Source organism: Coregonus lavaretus, assembly GCF_964263955.1.
Source record: "Coregonus lavaretus genome assembly, chromosome: 12".
In the NCBI taxonomy this organism is placed as follows: domain Eukaryota; kingdom Metazoa; phylum Chordata; class Actinopteri; order Salmoniformes; family Salmonidae; genus Coregonus; species Coregonus lavaretus.
Window position 1 is genome coordinate 42567057 of NC_139999.1, and position 14311 is coordinate 42581367.

Here is a 14311-nt window from a genome sequence, read left to right on the forward strand (position 1 = left end):
GGAGATCACACTACCATAAACAAGGATGCTCACTCGGCAGAGCATCAGACATTTCATCTGAGGGTTCAAGTCCCTTTTTGGCCGTTGCTTTGACATTTTCCTTCCTTCAAGAGGCAGTCTTTTTGGGCAGGCTTTTTCTGTGACTTTCATGGACATTTTCACCAGTGTACAATGCACAGCCAGAGCCCAGATAGCTAATTCGGCAGAGCATCAGACTTTTAAGATGAGGCTCCAGGCTTAACCACCCTGTTTGGATGACCAATTTTAAACTGGCATGAACACAGCATCCTCTGACTAAGAAATGTTGCTGTATGCGATGCTTTTGCAAGAGAGAATTCTCCTCTTAAGCAGCATTGGTTTGTATGTTTGCGAGCAAGAATTGTACTGTAAAGCGACATTGGTTCTATTGGTGATTTATTGACTTTGCTGTACAAAGAAGGCAGTTTGCACAAATTAAATAATTGATCGCTACGTGAACACGCAACCTTTTAATCTGGATTGAGACGCGATACCTTTGCACCTGAGGTCTCTGATTAGTAGTATATTTGGAGGGGAGTTGTAGTTAAAATTTATTTGACTGGCAGATTCGGAATGGAGGCCCTATTATCTGGGGAAATGTACCATCTGTCGATATCCCCTCGTCAGAACGTGCCTCCACCCGGCAGGTTAGGTGTATTGCAATGTGCAAAGGTAGAGCCCGGATAGCTCAGTCGGTAGAGCATCAGACTTTTAATCTGAGGGTCCAGGGTTCAAGTCCCTGTTCGGGCGTTTCTTTGGCATTTACATTTCTTTAAGAGCCATTCCATATATATCCAGGCATTTTCGGTGACTTTGCAGGGCATGTTCACCAGTGTAGATCACACTACCATAAACAAGGATGCTCACTTGGCAGAATATCAAACTTTTCATCTGAGGGTTCAAGTCCCTTTCTGGCCGTTGCTTTGACATTTTCCTTCCTTCAAGAGGCAGTCTTTTTGGCCAGGCTTTTTCTGTGACTTTCATGGACATTTTCACCAGTGTACAATGCACAGCCAGAGCCCAGATAGCTAATTCGGCAGAGCATCAGACTTTTAAGATGAGGCTCCAGGCTTAACCACCCTGTTTGGATGACCAATTTTAAACTGGCATGAACACAGCATCCTCTGACTAAGAAATGTTGCTGTATGCGATGCTTTTGCAAGAGAGAATTCTCCTCTTAAGCAGCATTGGTTTGTATGTTTGCGAGCGAGAATTGTACTGTAAAGCGACATTGGTTATTTTGCTGATTTATTGACTTTGCTGTACAAAGAAGGCAATATGCACAAATAAAATAATTGATCGCTACGTGAACACGCAACCTTTTAATCTGGATTGAGACCCGATACCTTTGCACCCTGAGGTCTCGGATGAGTAGTGTATTTGGAGGGGAGTTGTAGTTAAAATTTATTTGACTGGCAGATTCGGAATGGAGGCCCTATTATCTGGGGAAATGTACCATCTCTCGATATCCCCTCGTCAGAACGTGCCTCCACCCGGCCGGTTAGGTGTATTGCAATATGCAAAGTTAGAGCCCGGATAGCTCAGTCGGTAGAGCATCAGCCTTTTAATCTGAGGGTCCAGGGTTCAAGTCCCTGTACGGGCATTTCTTTTGCATTTACATTTCTTTAAGAGCCATTCCATATATATCCAGGCATTTTCGGTGACTTTGCAGGGCATGTTCACCAGTGGAGATCACACTACCATAAACAAGGATGCTCACTCGGCAGAGAATCAGACATTTCATCTGAGGGTTCAAGTCCCTTTTTGGCCGTTGCTTTGACATTTTCCTTCCTTCAAGAGGCAGTCTTTTTGGGCAGGCTTTTTCTGTGACTTTCATGGACATTTTCACCAGTGTACAATGCACAGCCAGAGCCCAGATAGCTAATTCGGCAGAGCATCAGACTTTTAAGATGAGGCTCCAGGCTTAACCACCCTGTTTGGATGACCAATTTTAAACTGGCATGAACACAGCATCCTCTGACTAAGAAATGTTGCTGTATGCGATGCTTTTGCAAGAGAGAATTCTCCTCTTAAGCAGCATTGGTTTGTATGTTTGCGAGCAAGAATTGTACTGTAAAGCGACATTGGTTCTATTGGTGATTTATTGACTTTGCTGTACAAAGAAGGCAGTTTGCACAAATTAAATAATTGATCGCTACGTGAACACGCAACCTTTTAATCTGGATTGAGACGCGATACCTTTGCACCTGAGGTCTCTGATTAGTAGTATATTTGGAGGGGAGTTGTAGTTAAAATTTATTTGACTGGCAGATTCGGAATGGAGGCCCTATTATCTGGGGAAATGTACCATCTGTCGATATCCCCTCGTCAGAACGTGCCTCCACCCGGCAGGTTAGGTGTATTGCAATGTGCAAAGGTAGAGCCCGGATAGCTCAGTCGGTAGAGCATCAGACTTTTAATCTGAGGGTCCAGGGTTCAAGTCCCTGTTCGGGCGTTTCTTTGGCATTTACATTTCTTTAAGAGCCATTCCATATATATCCAGGCATTTTCGGTGACTTTGCAGGGCATGTTCACCAGTGTAGATCACACTACCATAAACAAGGATGCTCACTTGGCAGAATATCAAACTTTTCATCTGAGGGTTCAAGTCCCTTTCTGGCCGTTGCTTTGACATTTTCCTTCCTTCAAGAGGCAGTCTTTTTGGCCAGGCTTTTTCTGTGACTTTCATGGACATTTTCACCAGTGTACAATGCACAGCCAGAGCCCAGATAGCTAATTCGGCAGAGCATCAGACTTTTAAGATGAGGCTCCAGGCTTAACCACCCTGTTTGGATGACCAATTTTAAACTGGCATGAACACAGCATCCTCTGACTAAGAAATGTTGCTGTATGCGATGCTTTTGCAAGAGAGAATTCTCCTCTTAAGCAGCATTGGTTTGTATGTTTGCGAGCAAGAATTGTACTGTAAAGCGACATTGGTTCTATTGGTGATTTATTGACTTTGCTGTACAAAGAAGGCAGTTTGCACAAATTAAATAATTGATCGCTACGTGAACACGCAACCTTTTAATCTGGATTGAGACGCGATACCTTTGCACCCTGAGGTCTCGGATGAGTAGTGTATTTGGAGGGGAGTTGTAGTTAAAATTTCTTTGACTGGCAGATTCGGAATGGATGCCCTATTATCTGGGGAAATGTACCATCTCTCGATATCCCCTCGTCAGAACGTGCCTCCACCCAGCAGGTTAGGTGTATTGCAATGTGCAAAGTTAGAGCCCGGATAGCTCAGTCGGTAGAGCATCAGACTTTTAATCTGAGGGTCCAGGGTTCAAGTCCCTGTTCGGGCGTTTCTTTGGCATTTACATTTCTTTAAGAGCCATTCCATATATATCCAGGCATTTTCGGTGACTTTGCAGGGCATGTTCACCAGTGTAGATCACACTACCATAAACAAGGATGCTCACTTGGCAGAATATCAAACTTTTCATCTGAGGGTTCAAGTCCCTTTCTGGCCGTTGCTTTGACATTTTCCTTCCTTCAAGAGGCAGTCTTTTTGGCCAGGCTTTTTCTGTGACTTTCATGGACATTTTCACCAGTGTACAATGCACAGCCAGAGCCCAGATAGCTAATTCGGCAGAGCATCAGACTTTTAAGATGAGGCTCCAGGCTTAACCACCCTGTTTGGATGACCAATTTTAAACTGGCATGAACACAGCATCCTCTGACTAAGAAATGTTGCTGTATGCGATGCTTTTGCAAGAGAGAATTCTCCTCTTAAGCAGCATTGGTTTGTATGTTTGCGAGCGAGAATTGTACTGTAAAGCGACATTGGTTATTTTGCTGATTTATTGACTTTGCTGTACAAAGAAGGCAATATGCACAAATAAAATAATTGATCGCTACGTGAACACGCAACCTTTTAATCTGGATTGAGACCCGATACCTTTGCACCCTGAGGTCTCGGATGAGTAGTGTATTTGGAGGGGAGTTGTAGTTAAAATTTATTTGACTGGCAGATTCGGAATGGAGGCCCTATTATCTGGGGAAATGTACCATCTCTCGATATCCCCTCGTCAGAACGTGCCTCCACCCGGCCGGTTAGGTGTATTGCAATATGCAAAGTTAGAGCCCGGATAGCTCAGTCGGTAGAGCATCAGCCTTTTAATCTGAGGGTCCAGGGTTCAAGTCCCTGTTCGGGCATTTCTTTTGCATTTACATTTCTTTAAGAGCCATTCCATATATATCCAGGCATTTTCGGTGACTTTGCAGGGCATGTTCACCAGTGGAGATCACACTACCATAAACAAGGATGCTCACTCGGCAGAGCATCAGACATTTCATCTGAGGGTTCAAGTCCCTTTTTGGCCGTTGCTTTGACATTTTCCTTCCTTCAAGAGGCAGTCTTTTTGGCCAGGCTTTTTCTGTGACTTTCATGGACATTTTCAACAGTGGACAATGCACACCCAGAGCCCAGATAGCTAATTCGGCAGATCATAAGACTTTTAAGCTGAGGCTCCAGGCTTAACCTCCCTGTTTGGATGACCAATTTTAAACTGGCATGAACACAGCATCCTCTGACTAAGAAATGTTGCTGTATGCGATGCTTTTGCAAGAGAGAATTCTCCTCTTAAGCAGCATTGGTTTGTATGTTTGCGAGCAAGAATTGTACTGCAAAGCGACATTGGTTTTATTGGTGACTGATTGACTTTGCTGTACAAAGAAGGCAGTTTGCACAAATTAAATAATTGATCGCTACGTGAACAAGCAACCTTTTAATCTGGATTGAGACCCGATACCTTTGCACCCTGAGGTCTCGGATGAGTAGTGTATTTGGAGGGGAGTTGTAGTTAAAATTTCTTTGACTGGCAGATTCGGAATGGAGGCCCTATTATCTGGGGAAATGTACCATCTCTCGATATCCCCTCGTCAGAACGTGCCTCCACCCAGCAGGTTAGGTGTATTGCAATGTGCAAAGTTAGAGCCCGGATAGCTCAGTCGGTAGAGCATCAGACTTTTAATCTGAGGGTCCAGGGTTCAAGTCCCTGTACGGGCGTTTCATTTACATTTCTTTAAGAGCCATTCCATATATATCCAGGCATTTTCGGTGACTTTGCAGGGCATGTTCACCAGTGGAGATCACACTACCATAAACAAGGATGCTCACTCGGCAGAGCATCAGACATTTCATCTGAGGGTTCAAGTCCCTTTTTGGCCGTTGCTTTGACATTTTCCTTCCTTCAAGAGGCAGTCTTTTTGGGCAGGCTTTTTCTGTGACTTTCATGGACATTTTCACCAGTGTACAATGCACAGCCAGAGCCCAGATAGCTAATTCGGCAGAGCATCAGACTTTTAAGATGAGGCTCCAGGCTTAACCACCCTGTTTGGATGACCAATTTTAAACTGGCATGAACACAGCATCCTCTGACTAAGAAATGTTGCTGTATGCGATGCTTTTGCAAGAGAGAATTCTCCTCTTAAGCAGCATTGGTTTGTATGTTTGCGAGCAAGAATTGTACTGTAAAGCGACATTGGTTCTATTGGTGATTTATTGACTTTGCTGTACAAAGAAGGCAGTTTGCACAAATTAAATAATTGATCGCTACGTGAACACGCAACCTTTTAATCTGGATTGAGACGCGATACCTTTGCACCTGAGGTCTCTGATTAGTAGTATATTTGGAGGGGAGTTGTAGTTAAAATTTATTTGACTGGCAGATTCGGAATGGAGGCCCTATTATCTGGGGAAATGTACCATCTGTCGATATCCCCTCGTCAGAACGTGCCTCCACCCGGCAGGTTAGGTGTATTGCAATGTGCAAAGGTAGAGCCCGGATAGCTCAGTCGGTAGAGCATCAGACTTTTAATCTGAGGGTCCAGGGTTCAAGTCCCTGTTCGGGCGTTTCTTTGGCATTTACATTTCTTTAAGAGCCATTCCATATATATCCAGGCATTTTCGGTGACTTTGCAGGGCATGTTCACCAGTGTAGATCACACTACCATAAACAAGGATGCTCACTTGGCAGAATATCAAACTTTTCATCTGAGGGTTCAAGTCCCTTTCTGGCCGTTGCTTTGACATTTTCCTTCCTTCAAGAGGCAGTCTTTTTGGCCAGGCTTTTTCTGTGACTTTCATGGACATTTTCACCAGTGTACAATGCACAGCCAGAGCCCAGATAGCTAATTCGGCAGAGCATCAGACTTTTAAGATGAGGCTCCAGGCTTAACCACCCTGTTTGGATGACCAATTTTAAACTGGCATGAACACAGCATCCTCTGACTAAGAAATGTTGCTGTATGCGATGCTTTTGCAAGAGAGAATTCTCCTCTTAAGCAGCATTGGTTTGTATGTTTGCGAGCGAGAATTGTACTGTAAAGCGACATTGGTTATTTTGCTGATTTATTGACTTTGCTGTACAAAGAAGGCAATATGCACAAATAAAATAATTGATCGCTACGTGAACACGCAACCTTTTAATCTGGATTGAGACCCGATACCTTTGCACCCTGAGGTCTCGGATGAGTAGTGTATTTGGAGGGGAGTTGTAGTTAAAATTTATTTGACTGGCAGATTCGGAATGGAGGCCCTATTATCTGGGGAAATGTACCATCTCTCGATATCCCCTCGTCAGAACGTGCCTCCACCCGGCCGGTTAGGTGTATTGCAATATGCAAAGTTAGAGCCCGGATAGCTCAGTCGGTAGAGCATCAGCCTTTTAATCTGAGGGTCCAGGGTTCAAGTCCCTGTACGGGCATTTCTTTTGCATTTACATTTCTTTAAGAGCCATTCCATATATATCCAGGCATTTTCGGTGACTTTGCAGGGCATGTTCACCAGTGGAGATCACACTACCATAAACAAGGATGCTCACTCGGCAGAGAATCAGACATTTCATCTGAGGGTTCAAGTCCCTTTTTGGCCGTTGCTTTGACATTTTCCTTCCTTCAAGAGGCAGTCTTTTTGGGCAGGCTTTTTCTGTGACTTTCATGGACATTTTCACCAGTGTACAATGCACAGCCAGAGCCCAGATAGCTAATTCGGCAGAGCATCAGACTTTTAAGATGAGGCTCCAGGCTTAACCACCCTGTTTGGATGACCAATTTTAAACTGGCATGAACACAGCATCCTCTGACTAAGAAATGTTGCTGTATGCGATGCTTTTGCAAGAGAGAATTCTCCTCTTAAGCAGCATTGGTTTGTATGTTTGCGAGCAAGAATTGTACTGTAAAGCGACATTGGTTCTATTGGTGATTTATTGACTTTGCTGTACAAAGAAGGCAGTTTGCACAAATTAAATAATTGATCGCTACGTGAACACGCAACCTTTTAATCTGGATTGAGACGCGATACCTTTGCACCTGAGGTCTCTGATTAGTAGTATATTTGGAGGGGAGTTGTAGTTAAAATTTATTTGACTGGCAGATTCGGAATGGAGGCCCTATTATCTGGGGAAATGTACCATCTGTCGATATCCCCTCGTCAGAACGTGCCTCCACCCGGCAGGTTAGGTGTATTGCAATGTGCAAAGGTAGAGCCCGGATAGCTCAGTCGGTAGAGCATCAGACTTTTAATCTGAGGGTCCAGGGTTCAAGTCCCTGTTCGGGCGTTTCTTTGGCATTTACATTTCTTTAAGAGCCATTCCATATATATCCAGGCATTTTCGGTGACTTTGCAGGGCATGTTCACCAGTGTAGATCACACTACCATAAACAAGGATGCTCACTTGGCAGAATATCAAACTTTTCATCTGAGGGTTCAAGTCCCTTTCTGGCCGTTGCTTTGACATTTTCCTTCCTTCAAGAGGCAGTCTTTTTGGCCAGGCTTTTTCTGTGACTTTCATGGACATTTTCACCAGTGTACAATGCACAGCCAGAGCCCAGATAGCTAATTCGGCAGAGCATCAGACTTTTAAGATGAGGCTCCAGGCTTAACCACCCTGTTTGGATGACCAATTTTAAACTGGCATGAACACAGCATCCTCTGACTAAGAAATGTTGCTGTATGCGATGCTTTTGCAAGAGAGAATTCTCCTCTTAAGCAGCATTGGTTTGTATGTTTGCGAGCAAGAATTGTACTGTAAAGCGACATTGGTTCTATTGGTGATTTATTGACTTTGCTGTACAAAGAAGGCAGTTTGCACAAATTAAATAATTGATCGCTACGTGAACACGCAACCTTTTAATCTGGATTGAGACGCGATACCTTTGCACCCTGAGGTCTCGGATGAGTAGTGTATTTGGAGGGGAGTTGTAGTTAAAATTTCTTTGACTGGCAGATTCGGAATGGATGCCCTATTATCTGGGGAAATGTACCATCTCTCGATATCCCCTCGTCAGAACGTGCCTCCACCCAGCAGGTTAGGTGTATTGCAATGTGCAAAGTTAGAGCCCGGATAGCTCAGTCGGTAGAGCATCAGACTTTTAATCTGAGGGTCCAGGGTTCAAGTCCCTGTTCGGGCGTTTCTTTGGCATTTACATTTCTTTAAGAGCCATTCCATATATATCCAGGCATTTTCGGTGACTTTGCAGGGCATGTTCACCAGTGTAGATCACACTACCATAAACAAGGATGCTCACTTGGCAGAATATCAAACTTTTCATCTGAGGGTTCAAGTCCCTTTCTGGCCGTTGCTTTGACATTTTCCTTCCTTCAAGAGGCAGTCTTTTTGGCCAGGCTTTTTCTGTGACTTTCATGGACATTTTCACCAGTGTACAATGCACAGCCAGAGCCCAGATAGCTAATTCGGCAGAGCATCAGACTTTTAAGATGAGGCTCCAGGCTTAACCACCCTGTTTGGATGACCAATTTTAAACTGGCATGAACACAGCATCCTCTGACTAAGAAATGTTGCTGTATGCGATGCTTTTGCAAGAGAGAATTCTCCTCTTAAGCAGCATTGGTTTGTATGTTTGCGAGCGAGAATTGTACTGTAAAGCGACATTGGTTATTTTGCTGATTTATTGACTTTGCTGTACAAAGAAGGCAATATGCACAAATAAAATAATTGATCGCTACGTGAACACGCAACCTTTTAATCTGGATTGAGACCCGATACCTTTGCACCCTGAGGTCTCGGATGAGTAGTGTATTTGGAGGGGAGTTGTAGTTAAAATTTATTTGACTGGCAGATTCGGAATGGAGGCCCTATTATCTGGGGAAATGTACCATCTCTCGATATCCCCTCGTCAGAACGTGCCTCCACCCGGCCGGTTAGGTGTATTGCAATATGCAAAGTTAGAGCCCGGATAGCTCAGTCGGTAGAGCATCAGCCTTTTAATCTGAGGGTCCAGGGTTCAAGTCCCTGTACGGGCATTTCTTTTGCATTTACATTTCTTTAAGAGCCATTCCATATATATCCAGGCATTTTCGGTGACTTTGCAGGGCATGTTCACCAGTGGAGATCACACTACCATAAACAAGGATGCTCACTCGGCAGAGAATCAGACATTTCATCTGAGGGTTCAAGTCCCTTTTTGGCCGTTGCTTTGACATTTTCCTTCCTTCAAGAGGCAGTCTTTTTGGGCAGGCTTTTTCTGTGACTTTCATGGACATTTTCACCAGTGTACAATGCACAGCCAGAGCCCAGATAGCTAATTCGGCAGAGCATCAGACTTTTAAGATGAGGCTCCAGGCTTAACCACCCTGTTTGGATGACCAATTTTAAACTGGCATGAACACAGCATCCTCTGACTAAGAAATGTTGCTGTATGCGATGCTTTTGCAAGAGAGAATTCTCCTCTTAAGCAGCATTGGTTTGTATGTTTGCGAGCAAGAATTGTACTGTAAAGCGACATTGGTTCTATTGGTGATTTATTGACTTTGCTGTACAAAGAAGGCAGTTTGCACAAATTAAATAATTGATCGCTACGTGAACACGCAACCTTTTAATCTGGATTGAGACGCGATACCTTTGCACCTGAGGTCTCTGATTAGTAGTATATTTGGAGGGGAGTTGTAGTTAAAATTTATTTGACTGGCAGATTCGGAATGGAGGCCCTATTATCTGGGGAAATGTACCATCTGTCGATATCCCCTCGTCAGAACGTGCCTCCACCCGGCAGGTTAGGTGTATTGCAATGTGCAAAGGTAGAGCCCGGATAGCTCAGTCGGTAGAGCATCAGACTTTTAATCTGAGGGTCCAGGGTTCAAGTCCCTGTTCGGGCGTTTCTTTGGCATTTACATTTCTTTAAGAGCCATTCCATATATATCCAGGCATTTTCGGTGACTTTGCAGGGCATGTTCACCAGTGTAGATCACACTACCATAAACAAGGATGCTCACTTGGCAGAATATCAAACTTTTCATCTGAGGGTTCAAGTCCCTTTCTGGCCGTTGCTTTGACATTTTCCTTCCTTCAAGAGGCAGTCTTTTTGGCCAGGCTTTTTCTGTGACTTTCATGGACATTTTCACCAGTGTACAATGCACAGCCAGAGCCCAGATAGCTAATTCGGCAGAGCATCAGACTTTTAAGATGAGGCTCCAGGCTTAACCACCCTGTTTGGATGACCAATTTTAAACTGGCATGAACACAGCATCCTCTGACTAAGAAATGTTGCTGTATGCGATGCTTTTGCAAGAGAGAATTCTCCTCTTAAGCAGCATTGGTTTGTATGTTTGCGAGCAAGAATTGTACTGTAAAGCGACATTGGTTCTATTGGTGATTTATTGACTTTGCTGTACAAAGAAGGCAGTTTGCACAAATTAAATAATTGATCGCTACGTGAACACGCAACCTTTTAATCTGGATTGAGACGCGATACCTTTGCACCCTGAGGTCTCGGATGAGTAGTGTATTTGGAGGGGAGTTGTAGTTAAAATTTCTTTGACTGGCAGATTCGGAATGGATGCCCTATTATCTGGGGAAATGTACCATCTCTCGATATCCCCTCGTCAGAACGTGCCTCCACCCAGCAGGTTAGGTGTATTGCAATGTGCAAAGTTAGAGCCCGGATAGCTCAGTCGGTAGAGCATCAGACTTTTAATCTGAGGGTCCAGGGTTCAAGTCCCTGTTCGGGCGTTTCTTTGGCATTTACATTTCTTTAAGAGCCATTCCATATATATCCAGGCATTTTCGGTGACTTTGCAGGGCATGTTCACCAGTGTAGATCACACTACCATAAACAAGGATGCTCACTTGGCAGAATATCAAACTTTTCATCTGAGGGTTCAAGTCCCTTTCTGGCCGTTGCTTTGACATTTTCCTTCCTTCAAGAGGCAGTCTTTTTGGCCAGGCTTTTTCTGTGACTTTCATGGACATTTTCACCAGTGTACAATGCACAGCCAGAGCCCAGATAGCTAATTCGGCAGAGCATCAGACTTTTAAGATGAGGCTCCAGGCTTAACCACCCTGTTTGGATGACCAATTTTAAACTGGCATGAACACAGCATCCTCTGACTAAGAAATGTTGCTGTATGCGATGCTTTTGCAAGAGAGAATTCTCCTCTTAAGCAGCATTGGTTTGTATGTTTGCGAGCGAGAATTGTACTGTAAAGCGACATTGGTTATTTTGCTGATTTATTGACTTTGCTGTACAAAGAAGGCAATATGCACAAATAAAATAATTGATCGCTACGTGAACACGCAACCTTTTAATCTGGATTGAGACCCGATACCTTTGCACCCTGAGGTCTCGGATGAGTAGTGTATTTGGAGGGGAGTTGTAGTTAAAATTTATTTGACTGGCAGATTCGGAATGGAGGCCCTATTATCTGGGGAAATGTACCATCTCTCGATATCCCCTCGTCAGAACGTGCCTCCACCCGGCCGGTTAGGTGTATTGCAATATGCAAAGTTAGAGCCCGGATAGCTCAGTCGGTAGAGCATCAGCCTTTTAATCTGAGGGTCCAGGGTTCAAGTCCCTGTACGGGCATTTCTTTTGCATTTACATTTCTTTAAGAGCCATTCCATATATATCCAGGCATTTTCGGTGACTTTGCAGGGCATGTTCACCAGTGGAGATCACACTACCATAAACAAGGATGCTCACTCGGCAGAGAATCAGACATTTCATCTGAGGGTTCAAGTCCCTTTTTGGCCGTTGCTTTGACATTTTCCTTCCTTCAAGAGGCAGTCTTTTTGGGCAGGCTTTTTCTGTGACTTTCATGGACATTTTCACCAGTGTACAATGCACAGCCAGAGCCCAGATAGCTAATTCGGCAGAGCATCAGACTTTTAAGATGAGGCTCCAGGCTTAACCACCCTGTTTGGATGACCAATTTTAAACTGGCATGAACACAGCATCCTCTGACTAAGAAATGTTGCTGTATGCGATGCTTTTGCAAGAGAGAATTCTCCTCTTAAGCAGCATTGGTTTGTATGTTTGCGAGCAAGAATTGTACTGTAAAGCGACATTGGTTCTATTGGTGATTTATTGACTTTGCTGTACAAAGAAGGCAGTTTGCACAAATTAAATAATTGATCGCTACGTGAACACGCAACCTTTTAATCTGGATTGAGACGCGATACCTTTGCACCTGAGGTCTCTGATTAGTAGTATATTTGGAGGGGAGTTGTAGTTAAAATTTATTTGACTGGCAGATTCGGAATGGAGGCCCTATTATCTGGGGAAATGTACCATCTGTCGATATCCCCTCGTCAGAACGTGCCTCCACCCGGCAGGTTAGGTGTATTGCAATGTGCAAAGGTAGAGCCCGGATAGCTCAGTCGGTAGAGCATCAGACTTTTAATCTGAGGGTCCAGGGTTCAAGTCCCTGTTCGGGCGTTTCTTTGGCATTTACATTTCTTTAAGAGCCATTCCATATATATCCAGGCATTTTCGGTGACTTTGCAGGGCATGTTCACCAGTGTAGATCACACTACCATAAACAAGGATGCTCACTTGGCAGAATATCAAACTTTTCATCTGAGGGTTCAAGTCCCTTTCTGGCCGTTGCTTTGACATTTTCCTTCCTTCAAGAGGCAGTCTTTTTGGCCAGGCTTTTTCTGTGACTTTCATGGACATTTTCACCAGTGTACAATGCACAGCCAGAGCCCAGATAGCTAATTCGGCAGAGCATCAGACTTTTAAGATGAGGCTCCAGGCTTAACCACCCTGTTTGGATGACCAATTTTAAACTGGCATGAACACAGCATCCTCTGACTAAGAAATGTTGCTGTATGCGATGCTTTTGCAAGAGAGAATTCTCCTCTTAAGCAGCATTGGTTTGTATGTTTGCGAGCAAGAATTGTACTGTAAAGCGACATTGGTTCTATTGGTGATTTATTGACTTTGCTGTACAAAGAAGGCAGTTTGCACAAATTAAATAATTGATCGCTACGTGAACACGCAACCTTTTAATCTGGATTGAGACGCGATACCTTTGCACCCTGAGGTCTCGGATGAGTAGTGTATTTGGAGGGGAGTTGTAGTTAAAATTTCTTTGACTGGCAGATTCGGAATGGATGCCCTATTATCTGGGGAAATGTACCATCTCTCGATATCCCCTCGTCAGAACGTGCCTCCACCCAGCAGGTTAGGTGTATTGCAATGTGCAAAGTTAGAGCCCGGATAGCTCAGTCGGTAGAGCATCAGACTTTTAATCTGAGGGTCCAGGGTTCAAGTCCCTGTTCGGGCGTTTCTTTGGCATTTACATTTCTTTAAGAGCCATTCCATATATATCCAGGCATTTTCGGTGACTTTGCAGGGCATGTTCACCAGTGTAGATCACACTACCATAAACAAGGATGCTCACTTGGCAGAATATCAAACTTTTCATCTGAGGGTTCAAGTCCCTTTCTGGCCGTTGCTTTGACATTTTCCTTCCTTCAAGAGGCAGTCTTTTTGGCCAGGCTTTTTCTGTGACTTTCATGGACATTTTCAACAGTGGACAATGCACACCCAGAGCCCAGATAGCTAATTCGGCAGATCATAAGACAATTTAAGCTGAGGCTCCAGGCTTAACCTCCCTGTTTGGATGACCAATTTTAAACTGGCATGAACACAGCATCCTCTGACTAAGAAATGTTGCTGTATGCGATGCTTTTGCAAGAGAGAATTCTCCTCTTAAGCAGCATTGGTTTGTATGTTTGCGAGCGAGAATTGTACTGTAAAGCGACATTGGTTATTTTGCTGATTTATTGACTTTGCTGTACAAAGAAGGCAATATGCACAAATAAAATAATTGATCGCTACGTGAACACGCAACCTTTTAATCTGGATTGAGACCCGATACCTTTGCACCCTGAGGTCTCGGATGAGTAGTGTATTTGGAGGGGAGTTGTAGTTAAAATTTCTTTGACTGGCAGATTCGGAATGGAGGCCCTATTATCTGGGGAAATGTACCATCTCTCGATATCCCCTCGTCAGAACGTGCCTCCACCCGGCCGGTTAGGTG